The sequence below is a fragment of the Puma concolor genome, chromosome A2 (assembly GCF_028749965.1).
Source record: "Puma concolor isolate L17-30 chromosome A2, mPumCon1.1.hap2, whole genome shotgun sequence".
In the NCBI taxonomy this organism is placed as follows: Eukaryota; Metazoa; Chordata; class Mammalia; order Carnivora; family Felidae; genus Puma; species Puma concolor.
The window spans coordinates 75,545,689-75,561,684 of NC_141668.1; the positions used below are offsets into that span (position 1 = coordinate 75,545,689).

The window sequence follows — 15,996 nt, forward strand, 5'->3', positions numbered from 1 at the left end:
ATTCACAATATTGTTCAACAATTACCAATGTTTATTTCAAAATCCTTTTGTTATCCCAAACAGAAACTCTACACTAATTAAGTAACATATTTTTCTTATTAAAATACCATGACAGTATTAAAGATAATTTTCAGAAAGTAGAAAAAAAATCACCCCAAATTCTACCACTCTAACACAACAGTTTTCATCTTGTATATTACATTTCAGTCACAGTTCACAGATTTTTTTGTGTGTGTTTATTTATTTTGAGAGAGAGAGAGAGCGAGCCAGTGAGTGGGGGAAGGACAGGGAGAGAGGGAGAGAGAGAGAGAGAGAGAGAGAATCCGAAGCAAGCTCCACGCTGTCAGCACAGAGTCCAATGCAGGGATTGATCTCATGAACCATAAGATCATGACCTGAACAGAAATCAAGAGTCGGACATTTAACTGACTGAGCCACCCAGGAACCCCTAAATCAAATTTCTTGATGGTGCCATGAATGAATATCTTTACAGCTTTTAACACATTTCCATTATATGTTCCATGTTTTTTATCAGTTTATAGTGCCCTTGGCAGTAAATAAATGGATCCACTTCTCTATAACCTCACCAGCACTGGTGTTTCAGAAGGAAGAGGTTATGCACCCGGGGGCCTGGGGGGCTACTGAAGGGCTGTCGGATGGAGACATAGGAACCACCGAGGCAGCTTTTTGATTTTTTAAAATACTGCATTAAAACATTATTTATCTTGATTACTCAGTTCTTTTTTGGTGCCACCTTAAATTCTGAACCCAAGGTGAGTGCTTTCCTTGCCTCATCCTAGTCTCAGCCCTGTTACATAAAAAACAGCAAATGAGGGATATATTTATTTGCTCTTGAGGCTACAATATAATTGAAGGAGGGGAAATAAACTTTCTAAAAGAAGCTTAAATGTTCCTATCAGAAAAGCGTGGAAAACTTTTTGAGAGTTATTTTGGGATTAAATGAGATAATTCAGACAAAAGCATACAGCATGCCATAGGCACATCCATGTGCGCCATGAACACACACAGTTGTTAGTATTTAATAATAAACATTCCTGTTAATTTTCCATGACTTCCATCCATGAAAAAAATTAAACTGACCTACCAAATGCAGTAAAAGAAGTTTTCTCTAAATCAGACTATATCCCTGAAAATCCTTTGGTAGAAAACACCTCATGGGGAAACTTACAACTGGAAAAAATAAAAGCTTCAAGGTCATGAATAAACTTACACCAAAGCCAATTCAAACCAAAACACACAAAAAACAACTCATTTTTTAAAACGCTCATCAAATAAAACAATGATAGAGCATCTTAAGTAAAAATATGTTGAATATCATTTTACATACCTAAAGATAGATACATTTTCTCGATAGATATGCTTCAGGAATGATTTAATTTCAAGAAGATTTTGTAAATGTGTTTTGTTGTGTTACATATCAAGGTATACTCCTCTCTCGGTCAATCTCCCCTTTATTCTATGTTTTCCCTCTTTATAACGGTCTAATATCTTCCTCATTTTGTGGCCCACCATGACTGGTTCCTGGCCTATTTTGTATGTCTTGATTTTCTCTCACCTAGCAGGCACTTGGTTGCTGACCTCAAATCCACATTATCAAGACTACAGTAAAAAGCATGTCTTCTACCTGGTCATCCTCATTCCTCTTTTTCTTTTCCCAACCCTTATGTTCAAATGGTCCCCAAGTACAGTGACTCACAAACATGTGAATCAGAGCCCTCAGAACTGTAGAATATCAAACTGTTGGCTACTAGAATTCTGACTTACTGCAACATGTGTTTGGAGAGGGATTACTGTAATTTCTTACGTGGCCTGGGCTAAAGTTAGCATGGAGAAAACATTTGTTTGTGTTTGATTTGGTTTTGCGGTTCAAGCCCTAGAAAATAATTTATTCTACTCTGTGATGTGATGAATGCTACAAATATGAGAACCCATCAGAGGAGAGATCTTTAAATTTTTAGAAAAAAGTATATCATATTTCAATCAAAAGATATCATTTATTCCTATATGAGAGTGTGTAATTTAAGGAGTGATTTTTAGCAACAAATGTGCAGGGTGTATTCTAACTCAAGAAGAGTTAAGAACTGGTATTTTACAGTCTTCTCCTAGTTCTTAGCCCTTGCCTTTGACCTTGTATTTTTTTCTCTCTGTACCTATATAAATCTGCATATCTTTGCATCATTATCAAATAGCCTAGGTGTTTATGGAATTTACATATGGCTATTCCCAGCACAGAAATAGTTGCTATGTAATAGATACTTCTGTCTAATGGTTTCTCTGCAGATAACACAAATGTCCATTAACAGAAAGCCTACCACTCTTAGACTGGCAGGGAATGGCTTTGTGCATGGGAACCCAGTCCTAAAGCTGTCAGCATTGACAGAAACGTCATGATCCCTCCCTATTTTGTTCTGTTGTTACTTGAGATATAGGGATGCCTAGGCTTTTCCAAGAGGATGGTTTCTTTTTTTTCTTCTTTTAGGTTTTTAAAATGTTTATTTATATTTAAGAGAGAGGGAGAGAAAGACAGTGCATGAGCAGGGGAGGGGCGGAGAGAGAGACGAGACAGAATCTGAAGCAGGCTCCAGGCTCTGTGCTGTCAGTGTAGAGCCCAATGCAGAGTTCAAACTCCGGGACTGTGAGATCATGACCTGAGCTAAAGTCAGACGCTTAACTGACTGAGCCACCCAGATGCCCCCGCCAAGAGGATGGTTTCTTAAAGAAAAATGTGGCTACCAAGCAGCCCTTCTTTTGTTTCTCATTATGTAGAAGAGGTTGTGGAGCTGGGGGCATGGGTGCTATAAAGGGTGGTTTGATGGGGAGCACAGAATAAGGTAAGGCTATCTTTACTGAAATGAGCACAACCTTTGAGTTGCACATTCCTTTATTCCTGCCTTTAATGCCACATTTGGCTCTTATGGAAAATGATTTATAATGGAAGGGCTATCATTCCATATCCATGACTTAAAGAAACCTCAAACTGACTTAACTGTTAGAGCTGGTTATTTGCTTGAGTACTAATTCCATCTTTACATATTAAATAAAAGAAAGATAACTGAATAAAGTTGAAAAGCTGCATATTTATTATCCTCTGGGGTCCAACTACTTATAATTGCCAGGTATATGTAGGTAAGGGTGTTTTCAGGCAGAAGCTAGTGGTACAATACAAACTATTAAAAAAAAAGTCTCCTTATGTCTTCAAACCAACAATATCAGTATAATACAGGAAACTGAAGATATGCATTTGCACATTGTGTATAAAAATACAGAAGCATTTGAAAGAATTATTACTTGGGAACTTACGAGAAAATTTTCAAAAGAACATCGAGGTCACTTTATAATGGATGGAACAAGCACAGGCTTTATTTTTAGTCAGTGTAAAGAATTATTTCATACAGAGAGACAGAGTGTGGGGGGCCCACTCCAAATTAAGGAATAAGCTTGTTTGTGGCTTGACACATTTTAGCATATTCTTAAATTTTATTTCTATATTTAGGAAAATCTAGGGGCAATGGGTGGCTTAGTCAGTTGAGTGTCCGGCTTCAGTTCAGGTCATGATCTCACAGCTCGTGAGTCTGAGCCCTGCATCATGCTCTGTGCAGACAGCTCGGAGCCTGGAGCCTGCTTCGGATTCTGTGTCTCCCACTCTCTCTGCCCATCCCCCACACATGCTCTGTCTTTCTCTCAAAAATAAACAAACATTAAAAAAATAAAAAAAAAGAAAATCTAGACATCACGATGTGATCAAACTGAGATGGTGACATGTTAGATGCCCAGAGGAATAGTGCTGTTGAAATGCCAGCCTTTAAAACTCCATTCTGGATATCCAAGAGAGATATGCTCAATATTCAACAAAATCAAAGAATTGGAAAATCGGAAATCTCTCAGATGTTCTGAGAGAAAGAAATCCTGGGGCAGAGTCTGAGGATGTGGATTTAAGCCTACAGCTCTATGAGAAAGAATAAGCAAGGGACTAAAAGTCTGGGTAGTAGACTTTTAGCTACAAGATCTAATCTACCTCACAATATATTCTGGTAAAACATTTATTATGAACTGATCAGAATTCATGCACTATTCTGCATTATTCAATTTGGTGACCACAAACCACACGTGAGTATGTAAATTAATTAAAATTAAATAAGATAAAAATTCAATTCCTCAATTACACTAACCATATTTTAAGTTAAAGAACAGCCATGTGTGGCTAGGAGCTACCATACTGGACTGTGCAGATATAAAATATTTTTATCAATGCATAAACATCTATTGCACAGTGCTGTTCTATGCCCTTTCAAGATTTGCTGCAACTTCTAGAAATTTCTAAAATTTAAAACAATTGTGTAGTTTATACACTGGGAAGATTTGGTTCTTTAGATGAGAAGTAGAGACTGGATTGAGAAAATTAGTGAATGCAGTTATACAGAAGAGGTCTGGCTGGGTCAGTGATTACTCTAAAAATGTGCTGGCCATTAAGAGAAAGAGCCTAAAGTCACGATGGATGGAAGATGTCCCTGTGGAAATCTTCTTCACTTTCTTGGGGGAGAATAATAAGAGACATCAGATTTTTTTCAGGGGTCACAACCTAAAAATAAAGATGTGAGGTAGCAGAATTCTGGAATAGAGCAAAGCCTAATTTGACCACCAAATAAAATCACAACTGCTGGTGTAATTCAACTCAAATTCTAAACTTCAGTTAAGGGTGACAAGAAATGAGAGACAAATGGAAAAATCACATTTGTATTCATGTATAAATAAAATGATGTGTTCCATTCTATTCAGAGGCAAAGGCATGGAATCTGGTGTAATCCTTAATCAAGTAGCCTGCAAAGTACCTGAGACAATAATAACATCCACCATCTAAGCAGATACCTAAAGTGGCAGACAATCAAAGCATGGGAAAGCTCTGACTTCTCTACTAGAGATATCTTACTTGTTTTGCTAAAGGAAAAAAAAAAAATCAGTGGCTTATCTCACTTTTTCTTTCCCCAGAACATGCTGCCCTCTACAGGCCACATGGATATGCACATACATAAAGATCTGCATGATTAAGAGTTCAGTTATATCCAAATTAATGGGATCAGCAGCAAAGCTATAATGAAAATGAGGGGAAGCAGTTAGTTATAGTTGTCTGAAAGCTTTAGGATCAAGTCGAGAAACAATCAACACTTATAAGCCTCTAATAAACCTTACTTCTTCAGCTGACATAACTCTGAGAAATCATAAACAGTACTGTAGTCCTATTATGGAATTTTCCTGGAGAAACTTAAAAGTATGTTGACAGTCGACTTTCTTTTGTTTTAACTAGGGAGGGGAAAGTGCAGAACAGAGAGGAAGAAAAATGGTTACTGTAGTTTGAGAGCTTTCACTAACATCTCCAAAGTATACCAGTTTTGATCTAAAACTCAATATATTAAGACTAGGCTCTAAGTTGGAAAATAAAAGCCAATGAATTTAATGGAATATACATGATTTTATCCCTGTTATGAGTTTAATTTTTAAACCTTGGCTGCAGTGAAGTGGTCAAAATACAGCCTAAGAAATAAGACCTATCCTTTATCTTGACTTCAGATCAATTATTCCCCAACAGTCATGCCATAAACACTCTCTCTCTCTCTCTCTCTCTCTCACACACACACACACACAGCTGCTATGTTTATTGGTATTGTCAGTAAAGGATTTAGTTGGACAAACATCACAAAGATGATGACTGATTTAATTGAATTTATGATCAAATGTTTTCCATTGCAGGAAGAGTGGGAAATCACTTATGGGGAGATTTGAATAATTTAAGGGAAATTCTCTATTTGGCATTATGTTTGTATATCAAGTCTTGAGGGATTACATACAGCTGAGGTCTAGCAGAGAACTCACATACAGATACACAAAGATATGCTCTGTGACAAATGCAACAAGGGCCAGAATATTGTTCCTTTGTGTTGATACTTCTATTCACTTATATCTCATTTATAGTCTGATTAAGGACATCCACACACATATATAAGACTTCAACTGTAAACTGCCACTAGGTTCTTTTGCAATCCCCAAAATGTCCAAATGATCTAAAAATGCTCTTTTAGATAAGACAAAGGATAATTGGTTTGGGGGTTGTATCCTTGTCTGTTTATGGCATTTTAAGGTATCTGTTGTTGTTGTTGTTGTTGTTGTTGTTGTTGTTGTTGTTGTTAAATACATAATGAAATCTATTATTAAAATCACTTCCATGATGAATATGATCAGGTAACATGAGATTTGTGCTTTAGGGTATGGACTCGGTTCAATGTCTGAAAGAAAAAGGCCAAGTTACCTTTGCAATTCCCTACCAGTTTGCTCCTTGGTGATGACAGATGTACCAAATGAAGGCCATGCTCCCAGCCTTCATTCATTATGTTTCTAGGAATAAGTTGTCCACCCGCCCCATTAAAAACCCCAAAACAGCAAGAATAATTATTTTTGGTCTCACCACTCATCTCTGGGTCAAGTGGACACCCAGAACTAACACACCTGGTGTAGTCTTACCTATAAGTCCATGTATGAAGAGCATGACAGGAAAGCTCCAACAGATGCTTTGAACTTGATAACAGTGTCCATGGGTTTCTTTCAATATAATTAGGAAAACTGTCTAGTAGATGTGTTTAAAGACTTAGGATAAATCAAAGTTCTACGTTAATTATGTACAATGCTATTTGTTAACATATCACTCTTAGGAAGGAGCTGCTGAGAATCAGGGAATCTTGTTTCTATATAAGAAGTATTTTTTTTTAATGATTTGGTGACCAAGCAGTTCAGCATGTGCTCCTAAGAAGGTAGAAGAAATAGTCCAGAAGATGTCTGGGGACCCTGTATAGCAGTGGGACTCATGTTCAAGAACTGTTGCTTATTTGGAACTGAATGAAACAATCTAACTGGCAGGGGAGGACAGGGTGTGCTGAGAAACAAGAGGGAGGTAAGCTAATGTTGGCCAATGGTGCCCCATCATGAACACTCATGCTTTATTCAATCCTCACAATAATCCTGCCAAGGGTTTTAAAGACTAAACAACTGGGGCTCAGATTGATTAGTGAGCTTCCTAAACATTATACCATTGAGTAGCATATCTAGGACTTGAACTTGAACCCTGTGATGCCAAATCACACGGGCTTCAGGCATTTTATTCCCATTTGGCCAACTATGAGTTTTTGCAGCCTTCTTCTTTTCTATTCTTTCTTGGTTCATATCAAAAGTATTTATTGACTGTGTATTCTTTCTTACAAGGTCAGTAGGACCATCATCTACACAGCAGATATCAGATGTACACATCAACATAGTCTATTAACTATATCTTTACAATTGGTGGAAGTTGTGCCCAGTTTTATAGAAAGTCTCCCCATATAATGAGGTTTGCCCAATCCTAATTTTCATGATAACTGACCAAAGAAAAGTGTGGAGTGGGTGAGGTGGATACAAAAGACAATGTTGTTAAAATCATCTCTTTCTCCAGTGACTTTTTAAAAATTTTTTATTTATTAAATTTTTTTTAATGTTTATTTCTGAGAGAGGGAGATAGAGTGCAAGCAGGGGAGGGGAGACAGAGAGGGAGACACAGAATCTGAAGCAGGCTCTAGTCTCTGAGCTGTCAGCACAAAGCCTGATGTGGGGCTTGAACCCATGGACCATGAGATCATGACCTGAGCCAAAGTTGGTACACTTAACCAACTGAGCCACCCAGGTACCCCTCCAGTGACTTTTTATGTTCATCTTAATTTTGAGGCTGACGGTTCACTAAACTCATAAACATTTTCTTTTTAAAAAAAAAATTTTTTTTAATGTTTATTTATTTCTGAGACAGAGAGAGACAGAGCAGGCGCAGGGGAGGAGCAGAGAGAGAGGGAGACACAGAATCCGAAGCAGGCTCCAGGCTCAGAACTGTCAGCACGGAGCCCAATGTAGGGCTTGAACTCACAAACTGTGAGATCATGACCTGAGCCGAAGTCAATCAGTCAACCAACTGAGCCACCCAGGCGCCCCAACTCATAAATATTTTCCTTACCAAAAGAAAATGATAAAAATAAGTGTTGAGTTTTTTTCATATCCAGTTTTTTTTAAATAAATAAAGAGCAGTGAAAACTGCATTTCAGTTTATGTTTCACTTTTTAAAATGTGGTAATTTTCAATATTCTGAAGCTGAATAATTAACATATGTACCCATGGGGTCCATGGGAAGCTTATTTAGAAAGTGGAGATTCTCAATAGCATCTCCTATGTGGTGAAGAGGAAACTAAGCCTTTATGATATTTTCTGAGTAGAGTTAGGGTAGATCAAGGGGGCCGGGAACAACAGCAGAGAGGTGAATTCTTGAGGGAGTTCAAAAAGGGGAGAGAGCTGTGTGTCTAACCCCTAGCAGTTCCCAACAGAAAAGAGAGAGCAGGAACAGAGAAGGAGAAAGGAATAGAGACACTTGCAACAGGCAGTGCCCCTCAGGAGGGAACAGCGTGGCTTCTTGAGGGGAGGAGGAGGGGAAGGAATGTCTGCTTGATGTTCTTTGATAGTTTTACTAGTCCCTCTGCAGATTTATTACACTTATTGGGCCCCCCAGAGCTATTATTTTCTCAGTGTTTACAAATAAAAGACAGGGGTGAGAAGCAAAAATATAAAGGAAGATCTCTGGATACTTGAGCACAAAATGCCAAGAACGCAAACGCATAGACTTTCCAAAGCATCAGATGTCCACACTTGTACTACACTGGTGGGCACTGAAAATAAATGAATAGTTTACATGTTGAGCTACAACTGTGCTGCCCAATATGGTAGTTACCTATGGCTATTCACATTAAATTAATTAAGGTTAAATAAACTTTAAAATTCAGTTCCTAAGTCACTCTAGCCACATGTCAGGCGATCAATAGCCATAGGAGGTTAGTGGCTGCTGCACTGAGCAGTCCAGATAGAGAAGATTTGCATCAATGAAGAAGGTTGTATTGGACAGCACTGACCTAAAGGGGACAGAAATGCTAGGCCAAAGTTTCAGATATCTCAGAGACTATGGACTTTCTGGAGAATAATCTCTTTTTTTTCCTCTATGCAGGAGGTAGAAAATGATTTCTTCCTTATTTTGGGGATACCTAATGTGAACCGGGCAACATGGAGCCACCAGAGTCAGAGTGACATCTGTGCTTGTCACTAGATGGGTCAGAGATCAGACGGAACAGACTGTGTCTGACCTGGTGAAGGCTGGGATTGCCCCCTCTGCTCTACCTTACCCCATGACTCATCACTGAATAGGAAACCCCAGTATCCACTTGTGGAGAGCCGAAAGGCCCCAAAGATGTCCCCTCACTAATCCCTGAAGCCTGTGAATATGCTACTTTCCATGGCAAAAGGGACTCTGCAGATGTTATTAAGGTTGCAGATCTTAAAACAGAGAGATTAACCTGGATAATACGGGCAGGGCTTTAGAAGCTAAGAACTTTCTCCTACTGAAGGCAGAAGAGATAGGGCAGAAGGGGAAGTGAGAGAGTTACGAAGCAATGAGAAAGACTCCTGCCATTGACTGGTTTGAAGCAGGAGGGGGCAGTGTGATGAGGAAACAGACGGCCTTTGGTTGCTGGGTGAGAGTTCCTGCTGACAACCAGTAAGGAAAAGAGGGTTCAGCCCTCTGGCCACTAGGGACTGAATTTTGCCCGCAGTCTAAATAAGCCTGCAAACAGATTTTTCCTCCACCCCTCCAGATAGGGCCCAGGCCTACCGATAGCTGAGTTTGGCCTTGTGAGACCCAGAGCAAAGAAACCAGCTGAGCCCATCTAAACTCCAGCTCAACAGAACCATGAGATAATACTTCTGTGGTGTTTTACACCAAAATATTTATGGTAATTTGTTATGGCAGCCACAGAACACAAACACACCGTTTTAGATTTTGGAGAAGCAGAACTTCAGTTCACACATGCTTCTAGAATCTGTTTCGGGAAACAGTTCAAGAAAGCCTAATTCTATGTGTTGCCCTCCTTTCACAGAAACAGGCAGCCCAGCTGCTCCTGGAAACCCTGTGCCACTTCAGAAGCATGGCTGGATGTTATTCCTTAATGAGCTGGATGGCAGAAAGAAGGTATTAGCTGCACCATAAGTATGTACTTGGGGATGAGGAATCCAACACATCATTTAAAAAGCTGAAAAACAATAGCCATTGCCAGGTCCCAAGCCTGGCACGTACTGCCAATTAGTAAGAGAGAAGATGGATATTTTCTGTCTATCAGAAGTGGAACAAAAAACTTGTGCTCAACGGATAACGAATAGCACGGGGTTTGCCCTTGGCCATCACCAGGGGTTATTAATGATAGCAAATTCTTTGCTACCACAAGAAAGACATGGACAAGATATCTGTCAATGGCACAAAATGACAGAGGATAACCTCCTGGGGGAAGTGGGATCTGTGTGGAATAGGGTACTAATGTCACTAGCAGGGTCTGTATGGGTGGCCAGGAGGCCTGTCATCTCTAGCACTTAAGATTGTCACGAACCCGCCTTTATCCCAATGGTGCATTATCCAGCAGTGGGCACAGGGGAGGCCTGAGTTGATGTGTGTGGTCAGCCTGCCACAAACACTTTCCCCAGGAAAGAAGTCAGATTTCTATTCCAGCCCAGCTCTCTTGCTGCTGAAAACCCAGACTGGAAATGAATTGCATCATTTCCCAGAAGAGATCTCCATGACCAAGATTGTAATAAGGACAAAACAAATAAGATATTGATCCACGTGAATATAAGGGTTATTAAATTGACACTTCTTTCCTAAAATTCACTTTGGGGCATACATTCCAAGTTGTAGTTTTCCATAGCATCGATCATTTGACCTCACTGAGCATGTTTTCTTTTTTTTCAAGCTATATAGAGATAGTAGTATGTGTCCTGACTACTTCCCAAGATTGTTAAAAAAGACATGAGGATGTGAAAACATACAAGAAAGCAAATTCTATATTGCAAAAGGCTGCTCAAGTGTTAATTACCATGGCTACCCCATCACAACTCTGACTACGGGGCAAGGAGGGTATGTTAGGCCTTTGACTATGTATGTTTATATGTTATCATATCTATGCTATTGCTACTATTAGTAACCAGGTCTGGGCCTTTGGCAATTTCCCAACTTTCTCTTGCCTAGCTTTCTCTGTGTCCTCCTGGCACCTGCCCCAACCCATATCTCTGGACAGCCCTTGATACTGTCTTCTTCGGGGCTCTCTAGGACTCCCACCAGCACCTGGACTCCTCTTTCCCTTTTCAAAAATATAGTTTTCAATTTTCTTTTTTTTTTTTTTTAATTTTTTTTTTTCTTTTTTTTCAATGTTTATTTTTGGGACAGAGAGAGACAGGGCATGAACGGGGGAGGGGCAGAGAGAGAGGGAGACACAGAATTGGAAACAAGCTCCAGGCCCTGAGCCATCAGCCCAGAGCCTGACGCGGGGCTCGAACTCCCAGACCACGAGATCGTGACCTGGCTGAAGTCGGACGCTTAACCGACTGCGCCACCCAGGCGCCCCATAGTTTTCAATTTTCTAGAAGAACCGTTCTCTGTGAGGTGGCAAGGGGCTTAACAGATCTGGTAAACATCACACCTACATGTTGCTTTCAGTAGCTGAAATAGTGAATCACTCTTGTGAAAATGAATGTTCCCAGAAATTCCTCTGAATTGCGGCTTTGGGGCCTCCAAACAACACCATGCACGGGTGTCCAAGATCAGGACAGACACCTGTGTGGATCTGATTATCCAAGTGTTGCAAACTCTATTTCCAAGGGTGTCATGAGGAATTGCACCCCCTGTAGCCTCCTGAAGCTGGGCTCACATCCAGGAGCTGAGCAGGGAAGAGCTGCAGCTCCAACTCATCCTGGGGTTAAGAGAATGGAATTCCAAAAATGTCTGCTGTAGAGCTTGTCACCCCAATATATCCAGGCCTAAAAAAAGTGCATTGATAATGTGCAGAATAATTTCTTTGGAAATACTGGGGGAAGAAATCTCCAGGCACTAAATAAATTAAAACTGTTACTTTGAAGTAAATAGACTTATAACAAAAATGATCAACAATGAAAAAAAATGTGGAAGTGGAGGACGGACTTCAGAATCTGGCTCAGCTCAACTGCTCCTCCTAGTGCCAAAAGCCATTCTTATGTTCCTCTCACACTGTTAAGCTGGTACAGAAATGGATAGTTCTAACTTGCTTTGCAATATATTCTTATTTTGGAAAATTTCAGATCAACTTAGAACAATAAGGCAGAGTAGAAAAAGAGGGCTTCTGGTTTCTTGAGAAGGCACTGATTTAAATCTTAATTGAACATAGTCAGATGTTGCCATAAGAAAAACAGGGAATCAGCAACATAAATTACAGAGAGAAGTTTACATTTTTCTTTTAAATATTATTTTAAAGACTATGTTTTATGCACATGTAACATGGATCTAGCAAGTCATCTATAAAATATGTTCTGAAAGTTAACCATTGAATGAGAGAATGTATTCAAGGAAAGTTCAAGAATACAAATTTAGGAAACACTTCAATCTTCTAAGTCAGGGTTTGTCACTGTTGGTGCATTCAGATATATGCAGGTCAATGTCTTCTTGTCTATCTTTGCATTTCCACTAAGGGAGCTTCATTACAATGACTCTGTACTTATTACGCATTTTAAAGAATCAATGCTTTCAATTCTTAGAGGATAAATTCAGTTGGACCTACCTATCAAGGAGGATTATAAATCAAACCAGAGCACGTAGGTGGAGAGAGCAGGATGAGGTTGCCCTACACCTATTCGAGTCTGTGGACATGTATTGCTTTATCAACCATGAGCTGTTCTTTCCAAATATGTCTTCTGTGACAGGGTGGTTTATCTTGGGTTCTCTTTTTGCTCCGTTCAAACCCCTCAAATTGTTCAGCTGTTAAAAAGTTCCAAAACAAGCAAATGTGTTCCTGGAATCCTACCCTTAACATTGCTGGAGAGCATATACTAAGGCTGCTTTTCCAGCCAAAATAATAAAAGATCTTTTAAGTGGCTGAAATTCTTGGTTGATTGCATATACATGCCAATGTCAGACAATTCTAAATAGAGAGATTTGGAAGAAAAATAGGGAGAGTTTTATAACTCCAATGAAATAAAATGGAATGTTTTGAAGGAGGTCAGAAAACAGTACATGTATTTATATAAAATTAAGATTTGTCTCCCTTTAATCCAAAATCCCCTTTTAAACAGGAAGAGCCCACGCAATTCGTGCATGTCCAATATAGGGGAATAAAAGTACTTTCTTTTCTTTATTAATATATATTTATTAATCTCAATCCTGTAATTAAGATTTCTTCTTTGTATTATCCTTTTGAGTTTAGATATCTGCTGCATCTTTTGATATTTTTCTCCCATTACTGCATTGTTTCCCCAGAATACTTAAAAAAATCCTTCAAAGGATAAAATTATGCCCATGGTTACTGGTATAAACGAAGTCAGCAGGGAATTGTATTGGCGTTACCTAGGGCAGGCTTGGCCCCCAAATAAACTGGGTCACTTGTTACAGCTGTTCAAAGAGATTCAAGGATTCATTTCTCAAGAAATTCTTACTCTTTTAGGCAGGTTAACAGATCCACTAGCTTTAATAGCTGAGTTAATATGTATTTTTAAATACATTGCTATTTAATTTTAAGCAGTGACTTACTTTTTTATATTAACCTACCCGTCTTCTATTAACCCATCTAAATTGAATTCAAATTAGTTCTTGCAAATTAGTTTCCTTTATTTTGAACCTATTACTGCTATATATGAGAATTTACCAATTGCTCGTTTCGTAATTGTGCTTGTAGACAAGCAAATTCGTTTGTAGTGATGGAGAAAGCCAGCACTTGCTTACGAGTCTTTAAATGCAGTTCTTCTGAACTTAGAGCTCATTCCGAAGTGAGGGATGTTGAAATGTCTATGATGGTTGCAAGGTCGCAAGTCCATTTGGATGAAGAATCAATAACAAATTAATGTCTCTGAATTTTCAGTTTTCTGGAAATTTCATTGGGTTTTAATGGGCTAGAGGCTATTGCTTGGCTCTAAGGATTCAGTAGGTAACACTGGGATACCAGAAAGTAGTATTTTTATAACATTTTTAGTGATATTTTATTACTTAGTGTTTTCTGAAGTAACTCCTTAAGGCAACAAAAAATAAGACTTATGGGGACTTAAAAAATATCTTGATTCTAAGCAAATTATGTTTATAATTTAAAAATCTTACCTCAAGCTAACAGCTTTTAATAGTTTCCCTAACATGTTTTAAAAGTAATCTAAGGGTAGGACCCAGTTTATTAAATGCTTTTGTAATTTCTTTTTAAAAAGCATATGTGATGTTAGAGATTAAAAGAAAAACATTAGCTATAATTCTACCAGCTCATTAAAAAGACTTTACATGAAAATGTAAGATTTCCTTCAGTATTTTTATTTTTTATTAAAAATAATTTAAGTTTTATTAATTTGTTTTTGAGAGAAAAGGAAAGCGAGAGAGTGAGTGCATGACCAGGGGAGAGGCAGAGACAGAGAGAATCCCAAGCAGGTTCCAATGACAGCTCAGAGCGCCACATGGAGCTCGAACCCATGAACAGTGAGACAGATCATGACCTGAGTAGAAAACAAGAGTCAGACGCTCAACCGACTGAGCCACCCAGGCGCCTCTCCTTCAGTATTTCAGACCCTGGCTTTGGTAGAAAAATTATAAATCCTATGTTCATAGAAAATGCAACTAATAAATATCCCTGAAGTTATATCTTAAAGAGAAAACTGTTTTCTTATTTTGTGAAAAATCGTATTCTGAAGAATTCTTACTTGCCCTTAAGAATAAAAGCATCTTTTAAGAAAATACTAGCACCTTTTAAGAAAAATTTAAAGGAGATTGTGCATGATGCACATAGTTTTTAAAATGTCTAAAATGTCAATACCAGAGGATTCTACATCCTGATTTCCATCAATGAAATTAACTACTTTTGTTATAACATGAACAACTCTCAGAGAAAAGTGAGTGTCAAGTCTTAGGTGGTCAGAATGAAGTGAAGCAATGCAAAGCTTGAATACTATTTCAATTTTACTTTTCTTTTACCTCGTTTCTCCCAGAGTAGAGTAATGTAAATGGCTAGAAGTACCTTCTCTGAGAGGCATCTCACTAGTGACTATGGAAGGCAGAATGAGAAAGACCCTTCACCTGGGCATGTATGCTAGACTGTTTGTGATGGCAGGTGGTGCTGAATACAAGTCACAAAAATGAACGACTGAACTGCGCCATGTGGAAATGAATGGGGTCATAACTACAAGAGGATGGCGGAAGAAATATCATTCAGCATTGTCTACAGACACCCCTCTCCCATCTTTTGTAGACGATTCTAAGTGGATAAGATCTGCCATTTATTTTCCTGGGCAATTTGGAGGTCATTCTAGCTTTATCCCTCTGATGGAAGGAAATGGAGGTTCTCTAAATTGAAGGCTATTCGCCACAAACGCTACGTGTAGATTCGGCAGATATTCCTGTTACTTCAAAGATGGGGTTAGAAGTTCAATTGCTTTATAAAAGATTGTCTCATACAATGGTTACCTGGTTGGACAACACTTTTTGAGCAATATGAGAGAATGTGTTTGATCATTTAATTAAGGTAGGAACTGTATACTGCATATATTATCTGGTGTATGAAAGCACTTAATTAAAATGTTAGACCGCTGATCAGTAAAGAGGGGGAGGTGGAAGGGCAAAAGAGTGAGGAACACACACAGAATGTTCCCAGAAGACGGCATGCCTCCCAGAGGAGACTCTACAGATAATAAGAACTAACTCTTCAAATGGCAAATGCAAAGCCTTGTGTTAGGCAAAAATAATTATTCCAGTGCTCTTCTAAGATGGATTTAATAAAAATAAACTGCCAAATCTTTCAAATAAACCACTGCAGAGTTTCACGTACTCATTCCATGAGTTCCCTTACAATAAGCTGTCCACTGTATCTACTGACAATACCGATTAAA

General features: G+C 38.7%; 1 protein-coding gene across 8 annotated transcripts in view; it reads right to left on the minus strand.

Moving 5' to 3' along the window:
- The window catches only part of CDK14 (cyclin dependent kinase 14), a 638,124-nt gene that overhangs the window by 128,388 nt on the left and 493,740 nt on the right, over positions 1-15,996 (minus strand). The gene's annotated exons all lie outside the window — the stretch shown is intronic.